This window comes from Monodon monoceros, unplaced genomic scaffold (genome assembly GCF_005190385.1).
Source record: "Monodon monoceros isolate NGI ecotype Baffin Bay Population unplaced genomic scaffold, NGI_Narwhal_1 Super_Scaffold_12, whole genome shotgun sequence".
Lineage (NCBI taxonomy): Eukaryota > Metazoa > Chordata > Mammalia > Artiodactyla > Monodontidae > Monodon > Monodon monoceros.
Genome location: NW_021703768.1, coordinates 65,227,239 through 65,242,694, shown reverse-complemented (window position 1 = coordinate 65,242,694; position 15,456 = coordinate 65,227,239).

Below are 15,456 nucleotides of genomic sequence, written 5' to 3'. Positions count from 1 at the left end.
CCCAGCGACCAGCTTGTGGGATCTTGGTTCCCAGGCCAGAGGTCAGGCCCAGGCTCCTGTGGTGGGTGCTCCGAGTCCAAATGGATGGACTAACAGAGAACCTCAGACCCCAGGGAATATCAGTTGGAGTGAGGCCTCCTGGATATCCTCATCTCAGCACAAAGACCCAGCTCTATCCAACTGCCTGCAAATTCCAGTGCTGCACGTCTCAGGACAAACCACCAGTAAGACAGGAATACAGGACCACCCATCAAAAAAAAAAACAAAAAACAAAAAAATTTGTTAAGGACGAAGGAGCAAGGTAAAAACCTACAACACCAAACAAATGAAGAGGAAATAGGCAGTCTACCTGAAAAAGAATTCAGAGTAATGATAGTAAAGATGATCCAAAATCTTGGAAACAGAATGTAGAAAATACAAGAAACTTTTAAGAAGAATCATGAAAAACTAAAGAGAAAAACAGTGATGAACAACACAACTACTGAAATTAAAAATACTCTAGAAGGAACCAATAACAGAATAACTGAGCCAGAAGAACGGATAAGTGACCTGGAAGATAAAATGGTGGAAATAACTGCCAGGGAGCAGAATAAAGAAAAAAGAATGAAAAAAATTGAGGACAGTCTCAGAGACCCCTGGGACAACATTAAACGCACCAACATTCGAATTATAGGGGTCCCAGAAGAAGAAGAGAAAAAGAAAGGGTCTGAGAAAATATTTGAACAGTTTATAGTTGAAAACTTCCCTAACATGGGAAAGGAAATAGTCAATCAAGTCCAGGAAGCACAGAGAGTACCGTACAGGATAAACCCAAAGAGAAACACGCCAAGACACATATTAAACAAACTATCAAAAATTAAATACAAAGAAAAAATATTAAAAGCAGCAAGGGAAAAGCAACAAATAACATACAAGGGAATCCTCATAAGGTTAACAGCTGATTTTCAGCAGAAAATCTGCAAGCCAGAAGGGAGTGGCAGGACATATTTAAAGTGATGAAAGGGAAAAACATACAACCAAGATTATACTACCCAGCAAGGATCTCATTCAGATTCAATGGAGAAATTAAAACCTTTACAGATAAGCAAAAGTTAAGAGAATTCAGAACCACCAAACCAGCTCAACAAAAAACGCTAAAGGAACTTCTCTAGGCAGGAAACACAAGAGAAGGAAAAGACCTACATTAACAAACCCAAAACAATTAAGAAAATGGTAATAGGAACATACATATCAATAACCACCTTACGGCTTCCCTGGTGGCATAGTGGTTGAGGGTCCACCTGCTGATGCAGGGGACGTGGGTTCATGCCACGGTCTGGGAGGATCCCACATGCTGCAGAGCAGCTGGGCCCGTGGACCATGGCCACTAGGCCTGCACGTCTGGAGCCTGTGCTCCACAATGGGAGAGGCCACAGCAGTGAGAGGTCCGCGTACCGAAAAAAAAAAAACAAAAAACAAAAACTACCTGAAATGTAAATGGATTAAATGCTACAATGAAAAGACATAGACTGGCTGAATGGAAACAAAAACAAGACCCATATACATATGCTCTTGTCTGTCTACAATAGACCCACTTCAGACCTAGAGATGCATACAGACTGAAAGTGAAGGGATGGAAAAAGATATTCCATGAAAATGGAAGTCAAAAGAAAGCTGGAGTAGCAATTCTCATATCAGACAAAATAAACTTTAAAATAAAGACTATTAGAAGAGACAAAGAAGGACACTACATAATGATCAAGGGATCAATCCAAGAAGAAGATATAACAATTGTAAATATTTATGCACCCAACATAGGAGCACCTCAATACATAAGGCAAATTCTAACAGCCATAAAACGGGAAATCAACAGTAACACAATTGTAGTAGGGAACTTTAAGACCCCACTTTGATCAATGGACAGATCATCCAAAATGAAAATAAATAAGGAAACACAAGATTTAAATGATACATTAAACAAGATGGACTTAATTGATATTTGTAGGACATTCCATCCAAAAACAACAGAATACACTTTCTTCTCGAGTGCTCATGGAACATGCTCCAGGATAGACCATATCTCGGGTCACAAATCAAACGTTGGTAAATTTAAGAAAATTGAAATTGTATCAAGTATCTTTTCCGACCACAATGCCATGAGACTATATATGAATTACAGGAAAAAAACTGTAAAAAATACAAACACATGGAGGCTAAACAATACGTTGCTAAATAACCAAGAGATCACTGAAGAAATCAAAGAGGATATCAAAAAATACCTAGAAACAAATGACAATGAAAACACGATGACCTAAAACCTATGGGATGCAGCAAAAGCAGTTCTAAGAGGGAAGTTTATAGCAATACAATCCTACCTCAAGAAACAAGAAACATCTCAAATAAACAACCTAGCCTTACACCTAAAACAATTAGAGAAAGAAGAACAAAAAACCCCAAAGTTAGTAGAAGGAAAGAAATCATAAAGATCAGATCAGAAATAAATGAAAAAGGAATGAAAGAAACAATAGCAAAGATCAATGTAACTAAAAGCTTTGAGAAGATAAACAAAATTGATAAACCATTAGCCAGACTCATCAAGAAAAAAGGGAAAAGACTCAAATCAACAGTATTAGAAATGAAAAAGGAGAAGTAACAACTGACACTGAAGAAATACAAAGGATCATGAGAGATTACTACAAGCAACTATATGTCAATAAAATGAACAACCTGGAAGATATGGACAAATTCTTAGAAAAGCACAATCTTCCAACACTGAACCAGGAACAAGTAGAAAATATAAACAGACCAACCACAAGCACTGAAATTGAAACTGTGATTAAAAATCTTCCAACAAACAAAAGTCCAGGACGAGATGGCTTCACAGGTGTATTCTATCAAACATTTAGAGAAGAGCTAACACCTATCCGTCTCAAACTCTTCCAAAATATAGCAAAGGGAGGAACACCCCCAAACTCATTCTATGAGGCCACTATCACCCTGATACCAAAACCAGACAAAGATGTCACAAAAAAAGAAAGCTACAGGCCAATATCTCTGATGAGCATAGATGCAAAAATAGTCAACAAAATACTAGCAAATATAATCCAACAGCACATTAAAAGGACCATACACCCTGATCAAGTGGGGTTTATCCCAGGAATGCAAAGATTCTTCAATATATGCAAATCAATCAATGTGATACACCATATTAGCAAACTGAAGGATAAAAATCACATGAAAATCTCAATAGATGCAGAAAAAGCTTTTGACAAAATTCAACACCTAGTTATGATAAAAACTCTCCAGAAAGTAGGCATAGAGGGAACCTACCTCAACATAATAAAGGCCATATATGACAAACCCACGGCCAACATTGTTCTCAATGGTAGAAAACTGAAACCATTTCCTTTAAGATCAGGAACAAGACAAGGTTACCCACTCTCATCACTGTTATTCAACATAGTTTTGGAAGCTTTAGCCACAGCAATCAGAGAAGAAAAATAAATGAAAGGAATCCAAATCGGAAAAGAAGAAGTAAAGCTGTCACTGTTTGCAGATGACATGATATTATACATAGAGAATCCTAAAGATGCTACCAGAAAACTACTAGAGCTAATCAATGAATTTGGTAGAGTAGCAGGATACAAAATTAGTGCACAGAAATCTCTTGCATTCCTATACACTAATGATGAAAAATCTGAAAGAGAAATTAAGGAAACACTCCCATTTACCACTGCAACAAAAAGAATAAAATGCCTAGGTATATACCTGCCTAAGGAGACAAAAGACCTGTCTGCAAAAAACTATAAGACACTGATGAAAGAAATTAAAGATGATACAGACAGATGGAGAGATATACCATGTTCTTGGATTGGAAGAATACATTGTGAAAATGCCTGTACTACCCAAAGTAATCTACAGATTCAATGCAATCCCTATCAAACTACTAATGGCATTTTTCACAGAACTAGAACAAAAAATTTCACAATTTGTATGGAAACACAAAAGACCCCAAATAGCCAAAGCAATATTGTGAAAGAAAAACGGAGCTGGAGGAATCAGGCTTCATGACTTCAGACTATACTACAAAGCTACAGTAATCAAGACAGTATGGTACTGGCACAAAAACATAAATATAGATCAATGGAACAGGATAGAAAGCCCAGAGATAAGGTGACCATTTGTGTGTGGGCTAATTTTTGTTAAAGGAGGCAAGAGTATACAATGGAGAAAAGACAGTCTCTTCAATAAGTGGTGCTGGGAAAACTGGACAGCTACATGTAAAAGGATGAAATTAGAACACTTCCTAACACCATACACAAAAATAAACTCAAAATGGATAAAAGACCTAAATCTAAGTCCAGACACTATAAAACTCTTAGAGGAAAACATAGGCAGAACACTCTATGACGTAAATCACAGCAAGATCCTTTTTGACACACCTCCTAGAGAAATGGAAATAAAAACAAAAATAAATGGGATCTAATGAAACTTAAAAGCTTTTGCACAGCAAAGGAAACCATAAACAAGATGAAAAGACAATCCTCAGAATGGGAGAAAATATTTGCAAACAAGGCAGCTGACAAAGGATTAATCTCCAAAATATAAAAGCAGCTCATGCAGCTCAATATCAAAAAAATAAACCCAATCCAAAAGTGGGCAGAAGACATAAATAGAGATTTCTCCAAAGAAGATATACAGATTGCCAACAAACACATGAAAAGATGCTCAACATCATTAATGATTAGAGAAATGCAAATCAAAACTACAATGAGGTATCACCTCACAGCAGTCAGAATGGCCATCACCAAAATATCTACAAACAATAAATGCTGGAGAGGGTGTGGAGAAAAGGGAACCCTCTTGCACTGTTGGTAGGAATGTAAATTGATACAGCCACTATGGAGAACATTATGGAGGTTCCTTAAAAAACTAAAAATAGAACTACCATATGACCCAGCAATCCCACTACTGGGTATATACCCTGAGAAAACCGTTTCAAAAAGAGTCGTGTACCACAACGTTCATTGCAGCTCTATTTACAATAGCCAGGACATGGAAACAACCTAAGTGTCCGTCATTGGATGAATGGATAAAGAAGCTGTTGCACATATATACAATGGAATATTACTCAGCCATAAAAAGAAATGAAATTGAGTCATTTGTAGTGAGGTGGATGGACCTAGAGTCTGTCATACAGAGTGAAGTCAGAAAGAGAAAAATACTGTATGCTAACACATATATATGGAATCTAAAAGAAAAAAATGATTCTGATGAATCTAGGAAGAGGACAGGAATAAAGAAACAGATGTAGAGAATGGACTTGAGGGCATGGGGAGGGGGAAGGTTAAGCTGGGACGAAGTGAGAGAGTGGCATGGACACATACACTACCAAATGTAAAATAGCTAGCTGGTGGGAAGCAGCCCCATAGCACAGAGAGATCAGCTCGGTGCTTTGCGACTAGAGGGGTGGGATAGGGAGGGTGAGAGGGAGATGCAAGAGGGAGGGGATATGAGGATATACGTATGCATATAGCTGATTCACTTTGTTATACAGCAGAAACTAACACAACACTGTAAAGCGATTATGCTCCAATAAAGATGTTAAAAAAAAAGATATGTAATAACATGTAGTAACATGTTCCCCTTGTCCTCCTTGAGCTTCCCAAATCACAAAACTTTTTACACAAAGCATTATCAAAGTAGACTTAATAAATATTTAGTAGGAGGAAAGAGGAAAGAGTTTTAATTGCATACCACACAGGAAACAATTTATAAAGCCCCCATTGTGTATTTTCTCCCAAGTCCCTTTATAGGTGGGCAAACATTTGGAATCTTCTTTTCTTTGACCTCTTCCTCCAAGAAGCCCTTGGCCTTGCACCTGCCTGCCCTCCTTCCTTTATTAGGCAGAGTCTTCTTCATCTGCAGAAAGCCTGGACCCCAGCAGAAGCCTTGCTCCTACCCCATACCAGACTTATCAGAGTGTTTATAGCAAAGCAAGCCTCTTCCTACAAAGAAATTCTCACACCATCAGGCAAGAAGGTAGTGTTTTCTCCATGTGTTAGGTATCCTTTATTATTTGAAAGGTTTATTGAATTTCAGCACATAGGTTCAGTTTCATCTCTTCAACAGATAATTACTAAGGGTTTTTTATCTGCCAGGCAATGGGTGAGAAGCTGGGGCTACAGCAGTGAGCAAGACCCAGTACCTGCCCTCAATGAGCTTACAGTCTAGCAGGGAAGAAGGAGAAGATACACACCTTTTGACTCAGAATGATATTGGGGGATATATTGGTTGTTAGGGGAACACTTTCAAGAGCCACCCCACTGCATCCTGAGGGAGGAAAGTCTAGGAAGGCTTTGCAGAGAAAGTGTTGGGGAGGAGAAGGAGGGTGGAGACAGCATTCCAGTTAAGAAACAACTAGTCCAAGACCCCGAGGGGAAAAGGAACACAGCCTGCCCCAGGCTGGGAGAGTGCACTGTGGTTGCAGTGCACAAAGAGTGAGGAGGGGAAGTGAGGAAAAGATGAAGCTGGAGAAGGAAGCATGGCTGATCATACATGGCCTGTAATGCCACACTGAGGAGTTTGGGTTTGTTCATTTGTTTGTTTGCCTGAAGTTAGTGGGAGAGATTTTGAGCAGGCAGTCTGCATATTCAGATTTCAGTTCTTTAGAAAAAAAAAAACTCATTGGATGAAATATAAGCTAAACCAAACCAAAACAAGACGAAACAAAGTATATGTGTGATCATTGCTGTTTGAATTGTGTACAAAGTGCTTTGAAAGTGCTGTGAGGGGCTGGGTAACTCCCATGGCTGAGGTGGGCTCAGGAAGTCCTTCTAGAACAGGTGGTCTGAGGAGTGAGGAGACACTTCAGCAGTGCAAATACCCTGCCTCCTAAATGTATTGGTTTTATTCCAATGCACATCCTTTAATTCTTGAGAACTTTGAAGACAGTATTACTCAAATATCTTCTAAGGTCCCAGTCCCATTTATTATTTATCTGAAGCTCCTGGTGGCTTTCTTTCTTGTCAGGGATATGAATCTGAAGGAATACTAGAGCCCAGAAGATAACTTCCTTGAATAAATTATTATAACATTTTCAACTTCGAGGAAAATCACCAACTACAATCATAATGTTAGGAGTCTTAATCTAATTTTAGTGTTATTTCCTGACTGATCTACAAAATCCTCAAATCCTACAAAAAGGTCGAAGAATGAGTTTGTGTGATCACTAATTTCTTTTTTCAAAAGAAAATAGCTTCTCTTCTCTAATGAGAGCAATATAATAAAAAACATGAATCTAGTAAGAGAGATTTGAGCATGTAGAAAAGGAAAATAATTTGATAGAAATAGATGTCAGATTTTAATTTGTCAACAAAAGAACTGTGAAAAATAATAGCTAAATAATGTTGAACACTTGCTATGTGCCAAATGTGATTTTTGCATTTTGTGATTTAATACTCAAAATAGTCCTATGAACTACATACTAGTAGTACCATCATCCCCATTTCACTAACAAGGAAGCAGAGGTTCAGAAAGACTATGCAGGAGAGCTGGGATTTGACCTAGGTCTCTCTCCAGAGGTTCTGTTTTATTTCTTGTTACCACAGTCCCTCTGCTTAGAGATCTTGGAGATCTTAGCGCCTCCCTTTGGGCTAGATATTGGATACCCAGCTTGGCAAAAGGCTAGAGTATAAGCATATGTGTAGAAGAAGACTAGTACAGAAAGGATAAATTGTATTTAATAAGCCTATAATTCCATCAGCGATCCAGTAATTTAATTTTAATGTTAACTTCCAGAGCCTTCCATTCTCTCAAGATCACCATCACCTTTATCGAAACCTGTGGGGTATGGCCCAAAATTACTTATTTGTCCTAGATTTACAGTTCTATCCTATTGAGTTCTTTTCTATTCTCATCAACCTGTGGGCCATTATTAATTAAGCAGGACTGAATACTTCTCCCAACATGAACTGCTTTCATTTGTTGGGAAGATAGTTTTCTATAGTGCAAGGAGTATAGGACATGGTGAAAAGCGGCTCTGACTTTGAATTCTAGCTCTGTCATTTACTAGCTGTATATGCCTAGATAAATTAAACTTCCCAGAGCTCCAGTTGCTTCATCTGTAAAATGGGGACCATAAGACCTACCTTGCAATGTTCTTAAGGATTTGATTCCTTAATATCTGCAGGCACCTGTCAAGCATTTGCCAAGAGCAGCTTTACTTATAGTGAAACCTGCTTTCTCTAATGCTACCACAGGTTAAACTATTGCAATAGGTTTCTCAGCTCTGGCAGAGTTTGTTCACAAATATTTCTTCTTTCTTACATAGTATTATATATGAAACCTTTCTGAAAAGGTTTGATTAAAAGGATGACAAGTGATTCTGGTAGTGATGATTAGAGGGTAGGGTTTACTGGCTCCAACTGCCACCTATAAAATGTGTCTATCAGAATCAGATGCCCACTTGGCTCTGTTTCATGTTCAGAACTGGGTGGTTTTTTAGTAGGATGTCATTTGCTAGAATCCTGGAGGCCTCAGTCAGTTCACTGTTGCTTGAACCCGTGCTTAACAGTGATATCTGCCTTTACAGATCAGGAAGCTGGTTGGTTTTTAGGCACAATGCCAAGGATCTGAATATAACACACATTTGAACTCAGACAAATGACAAGTTTATCCCTTTGTTTGTCGGTTTATGATCTTTATGACACAAGGCTTCTCTCAGGATCAGCCAGACCTCCCTCCCTGGAAATCTGTAGAACTGGTGATTACTCCTGCCCAGGCACAGTAGGACCCAGATGACCTAAAAGACTTGGTGATTCCCTCTTTTTTCAGATACAGTTCACACTCCAAAAAATTAATCATTTCAAGTGTACAATTTCATGGTTATTAATATATTCTCAAGGTTGTACAACCATCACCACTAGACCTAGTGATTCCGACTTGTCCAAATACATATACCTGAGGGAAAACTAAAACTTTTCCTTAATATCTATTTACCTTTAAATAAGTTGCTGGTGCAAAAAAAATCCAGAATTCTGTGTGCAGTGCTCTACTCTTCAGGTCACTTTAGTTTGCATATTAACGTGAGTTCATTAATATGAATTGTAAGCATATTCCTTTCTATTTAGATGTTTTCTCCACTTCCAATGATGAAAGAAATGATTGTGAAATACATAGAGCCTACATGTTTAATTTTTTCCTTCGTGAGTATGTATAGCATATACCCAGAAAAATATCCTTCCAGAGGGTAACACTCAAGCCCCCCACAATTCCATTACCTTCTAACATTGTCTTTTCTTGTCAGGTAGAGGTAGAAGTGTAGGTACTCATGTTGCTTCCTTGTTTTAGTGATCCCACTCACATTTGGTAAAATCTAATTATTTTTTGCTTCTTTTATTAATCTTTTCACATTTAAAGTGTTTTATTTTCAGTGGAGGCACTATGACACTATCTTTTTAAGATGCAGATTTTTGAAAAAATAGACAAAATATGCTTTTTTTTTTTGTTTTTTTTTGCGGTACGCGGGCCTCTCACTGTTGTGGCCTCTCCCGTTGCGGAGCACAGGCTCCGGACGCGCAGGCTCAGCGGCCATGGCTCACGGGCCCAGCCGCTCCGCGGCATGTGGGATCTTCCCGGACCGGGGCATGAACCCGTGTCCGCTGCATCGGCAGGTGGACTCTCAACCACTGCGCCACCAGGGAAGCCCTATGCTATGGTTTTTATATGAAAATAATACTATGGGCCAACCGTATCCATGTAGAATTATTTTCCACTAGTAATGAAGGATGTATGTCAATGGTACAATTACAGATTTATGGAAACATAAATATCCCAGGCCAGATGAGTACCAGCCAGTTAATGTCATTGCAGACAGCGTTATGGTAGCACAAATAGCCCTTCTGTTATTGGATGATAATAAGCTGGTTACTTTTTGAAGGAAGCATCGGGGACGAACAAAAGAGTCTAGAAGGTTTCATGTGACAGGCTGCAGTTTCACACTTAATTCCTTCAAATAGTGATAAAAATGGTGATGAAGAATGAAGGCCATGCTAATTGCAGTTCAACAATTCTAGTAGTGCCATTGCTGTATACCAAGGAAACTAGTTTCAATTTCATAACCAATAATGGCTTTCACATTCTGTTGTAAATTGTTCACTCGTTATAGTGTTTCTTAAGCATCTACTATGTATGAAACTTTGTCTTAGGGTATATTTTGTTCTACTGGATCTTGTGATCAAGTAGAAGAGCCCTCACACTTTCATATGACAAAGTTATAGTTACAAGGTCAAATTCCATTATAACAGAATTGAAGTGACATCCCAATTATTTTATTTCACTAGAATTTTATGGTATTGAATATGCTTGAATAAGTAAGTTGCTGGCTAAGGCTGAGAATTTTTTTTATAATAGTGAAGTTTTCATTATGATGGTATATATTGTAAGGGGATCTGAACTGTAATATAATACAATTACAATCATAAATATAACTATGAGTGTGTAAGTGCTGAGGGAATACAGTAGAGGAGATTAATTAGAGACAGGTGGTTCTAGGACTCCTCCAAGGGCTTCTGATTGATTTCAGGGGGAGATCCTGGTGTTCTCTAGACTGCTGTTTGCCCCCAAAGGACTCTCCTACACAGAGGGCTTATGATGGGGAAGGTAAGGGTCTTTGCATCTGCACCCAAATCAGAAGGAACTTTTGGCTCCAGCTCTTAAGAGTCTCACCTTATTACTTTAAAATAACTAACATTACTAGAAAATACTCTATCATTCATTAAATAACTTACTTTGAGACCTCTGATGATGGAAGTTTTCCCCTATTTTGAAAAATAGCTTTTTAAAATGAAGTGACATGCAGATGACCAGGGTCAAACCCCCAAACTCTACTGAGGAGAGGCATGCTTAATGATGGATATCATAAGTTATGAAACATTAATGGGTCCTGATTTAGCCCTCACTGGGGCACCATGGTCACTCTGGTGGTCATGCATGAGATCTTACTTCCATTAGAGCAGGAGTATAACCAATCCACATCTCTTTGTCCTCCCATACACCTACACATTTCACAGTCTTACATATTTGATAAGAGACTTTCCTAACATTGATCAATGGGTGAACTGCTGGGTATAAGATTTGTTTGGCAGTAAGTTATTTGGATGGATATAAACATTTTGACCATCACTGACATTAAAGATAATTAAACAATTAACTCAGGGAAATAAAAATAGCACTAGGTTTTGCTGGCTACTCTTAGGTACTCTAAGCTTCAGGGAACAGCAGTTAGAAGTTCCTGCATGACCTTATCTAGACTGTCCTTGGTCTTGGGGTTATTTTAATGTATCAATACATGTTTAATTTCCATGAATAAGGAGCTGAAACAAAACTAGTCAAAGCCCAAGTTAAACCAGAAAGGAGAATTTTATGGAGCTTTAACTCCCAAAGTACCACAATCAAATATATTGTGTTGACCATCAACTGTCAGGAACTCTGAGTCCCAACTTCAGCTTAGTGATGACTCACTCTGCAATCCCCTGAGTCCCTTAAACCCTCTACTCTTCAGTCCCCGCTCGTCTCCCTTGAACATGTATGTAAAGACCATGCAGAAGAAGACTTTTTAAAAATCACCCATTTTCAAGCATCTGAGTGGGAAATCATTTTATAGGCTCAAAGAAAAGAAACTTTTTTTGAAAAGCAAACTTCTAGCCTGGGTTGACTTTACATCAGTACCAAATTACAATCTGCTGCCATACAGGGTTAGAAATCGCAGTCCAGCGAAAGTTAAGTTCCCAGAATCTGCATTGTTAAAGTGCCAGCAAGCAAAAGGTAGCTTGTCGTGTTTCTAAACCACTGGGAAGATGGGAGCAGGCTGAAGCAGGCAGCTGGGAAAACCATAGGCAGGATGTAACAGAGCCCCGGGGTTAAAAAGAAGAGGTAAGGGGGAAGTGGGATCTATGGCTGAACAAAGTGTTTAACTGTCATCACATGATTCAAATATGTTTATTTCTTAAACCTTCACCCTAGACTGAGGTGGGCAAGGGGCCTCCTTTTTTAGCTATAGATGACTATTAACAACAAATAGGGGGAAAGAAAGAAAAAGAGAAAACTGAATGAAAGAAAAGTATTGTATTTGTATTATCAAAAGTGATCAACAATCGATTCCTTAAAGACTGCCAGAACACCATTTCACCATACTTTTCCAGCTCCAGCTACCAGCAGAAACTCTCTGTCCAAGGAGGCTCATAGCGGCTAACCAGACAACAGAGAAGGAAGCTGCTTGCAGACAACAGAGAAAGAAGCTGCTTGCTGTAGCCAGCACCTTCAGGATGGCAGGCAGCCCACAGGGCATCTCACCCTGAAGGTGTATGTGTGATTAAACAAAACCTTCACTTGGTCATTTTTTAGGTGTTTTAATATGCTGATGCAAAATAAGAGTAAAATTACAGGTGCCAGTTCCCAGTGTAGAATGCTGATAAACAACTTACCATTTTGCAGTGGCTGGTCACATCTGGAGCCTTTTGGGATGCAAAAGTACTGGAAGGATTATTGCAAAACTTAAAGACACTTTTGCTGCCATTACTTTGTTTTTAACCTAAATTAGTGAGGGGTTGGGGGGGGGTTGGAGGAGGAGTGCTCTTCTAGAGAGTAATAATGCTTATATCATAAACTTATTTAAACACTAATCAGATAGCAAAATGGAAAAGGGAGTTAGGTTTAGAGTAGTTCCTTGAAAACTTTTCTAAATTGACTTTAAATAGAGGCTGTTATAAAACTATGGACTAGTGGATTATACTTTATTAATTTTGGTATGCTATCAAATTTCCCAATTTAAATAACCTGTTTAAACTTGATTTGTCATTGGTGATACCTCTCCTTTGGGTTTTGAATTAGCATGTAATGTACACAGCATAAGAATAATAATATAAATAGAAGTGCTTTGTTCTTATTCTTTATGAAATTATGGTTTCCACAACCACAAAAGAACATTAACATAAGAATAATTAGAGTATTAGAATATAGTTGATATTGTAACTCATTTTTAATAAAGCTCTTCTTTTAGAATATAAATATTTTTCTATATTTTCTGTCCACTTTCAGGTTATTTGGGCCTGGCACCGAGACTAGACACAGATGGATGGAGAGAGGCTAGAGAGAGTACCTTTAGAAAAGTATTTGTGGGGCTTCCCTGGTGGCCCAGTGGTTGGGAGTCCACCTGCCGATGCAGGGGACACGGGTTCGCGCCCCAGTCCGGGAAGATCCCACATGCCGCGGAGTGGCTAGGCCCGTGAGCCATGGCCGCTGAGCCTGTGCGTCCGGAGCCTGTGCTCCGCAACGGGAGAGGCCACAACAGTGAGAGGCCCGTGTACCGCAAAAAAAAATAGAAAAGTATTTGCGATTCTTCCATGTTTTCTGTTAGGTTGCTTAAGGAATAATTATTCATGTATAAAGCTAGTAGTGCACGGTCCTCCTGCTCTCTTTTTTGTGCACCTCCTTTGAAAACATGCAATTTAAACCTTAGGCTGCAAACTGATCATAGTCACTGAGGTTTGGTTTCTAGGAGATTATTTGCTATATCTATCACATAGGGAATCAGACATTTTAATGAATGCACCTGGTTTTCTATAGCATTACATGGACTGACAGGCCTGGAGTAATCTAAAAAGATTTGGTTAGACTCATCGTCGTCCTCCAGAAATCATTTCCTGTGATATCATGTACTACATTTCTCACAGGACTTCCTTGTCAAGAATATTCCTCTTTTAAGCTAAATAATAACTTATGGGCTTAATAGATTTTATTACTGAATATTGAAGCAGTGTGCCCGGTTTGTGAAGCTTTCTAGCTTTCTTCATGCAAATGAGCAGATATGCTTAACAAATCAAGCTTGAGTTTATGGGATAAACAAAGCCACTCTGTTGGCTGGGCCCTGCTAGTGCATGTAGACACACGCACACACTGGCTTGGACATGTATTGGCATCACATGTTACTGCACCGAAAGAGTAATTTGCTGACCGAAATATGCATATCTGAATTAAATAAAGTCCCTTCTGCCTAAAGTCTGATTTTAAGCCCTATGTATTTCCTCTTTTTGACAATAATGTAAGAAACTTTCTTATTGACTAGGCCAAGAAATCAAAAAGAGCTTGTCTTCCTCCTAGTTTCCACACCCTGCTTATTAATTTGGAGTTATAATATGTGGTTTGTTGTAAAAAAAAAAAAAGGACTTACATGGTGAGTATGGGGAAGGAGGAGGTGAACATTTGCTGAGTATCTGACATGTGCTAAGCTCTTCCCATAAATTATCTCATTTATTCCTTACAACAAACTGAAAGGGAACTGTTGTTACTCTTAATGTATAGATGTGGAAACTGAGGCTGAGAGGTTAAATGACTTGACCAAATTTACAGAGCTCATATTTAGAGGAGCCAGGACTTCCATCTGAGTCTAACTCTAAAATTTATGTTGTTTTTATTATACTGGGGTACCTTCTATGGATTGTGAAGCTTCATAAAGGGAGGACCAAAGGATAGAATTCATTTGGAGGGTAACACATCATATTGTTTGAGTTACATTTTCACATCTAGTTAGTAAATCTATGTGCTGCAAATTGAACTTGTTCTTGCATCTTCTATGTCGCAGTCTGCATTTTACAGTTGGAAAAACATATCTAGAAAGATTTCATCTTGGTAGCTACAAAGTTCATCTTGGTAGCTACGGTTGGAAATTTCTGCTTTTGGTACAATAAAATCTATGGTGTTCTTGGTAACGACCTTTCAATTGAGGTATTAATGTTTTAGCCAAAGTTCTACTTACTGCCAGGAAGAGAAAGCCACTCAAGGGGAGTCTATTGTGGGGTAAAAACAGGCCATCTTCTGGTCATCCTAGGGAAAAAAAATCAGTGTTCAGCCCATACACTGGATTAAGAATGAGACCTAGACCCAAGGTACTTCCTCTGTCTCCCCTGTGACCACATGATGCACTATTTTGCTTCCTCCATTCTCCAGCATTCCCTGCCTACTCATCAGTGCGCTCATGGTTGAAAATGGCCACCATAGATCCCAATTCCTCATGATCACCAGATTGCTATCTAAGGGCACTCTTGATTCTCTTTCATTTTGAGAGATCTGATTCCTCACCACCATTTGTGTCCTTGATCACATGTCCACCAGAGTCACCAGGGAGGGAGGCACAAATGTGATTGTTATGCCCACCTCCTTAGGAAAGGTTAGGAGCATGGGCGATTCCTAGAAAATAGGGCTCTCAGTGAAGCAGGCATTCCACATATACCTCCAACCATAAATAAAAAGTATGTGAATATGACTTTATAGTTTGGGGAATATTTTCATACAGTCTCCTTTGATCTGGAATTATCTATCACCACCTTACACTTAAGGAAACTATGGCCAACTGGCTGAATGATTTGGGAAGGTCATCTGGCAAAGTAAATGGAGGACCCAAGACTAGATACCAAAGCC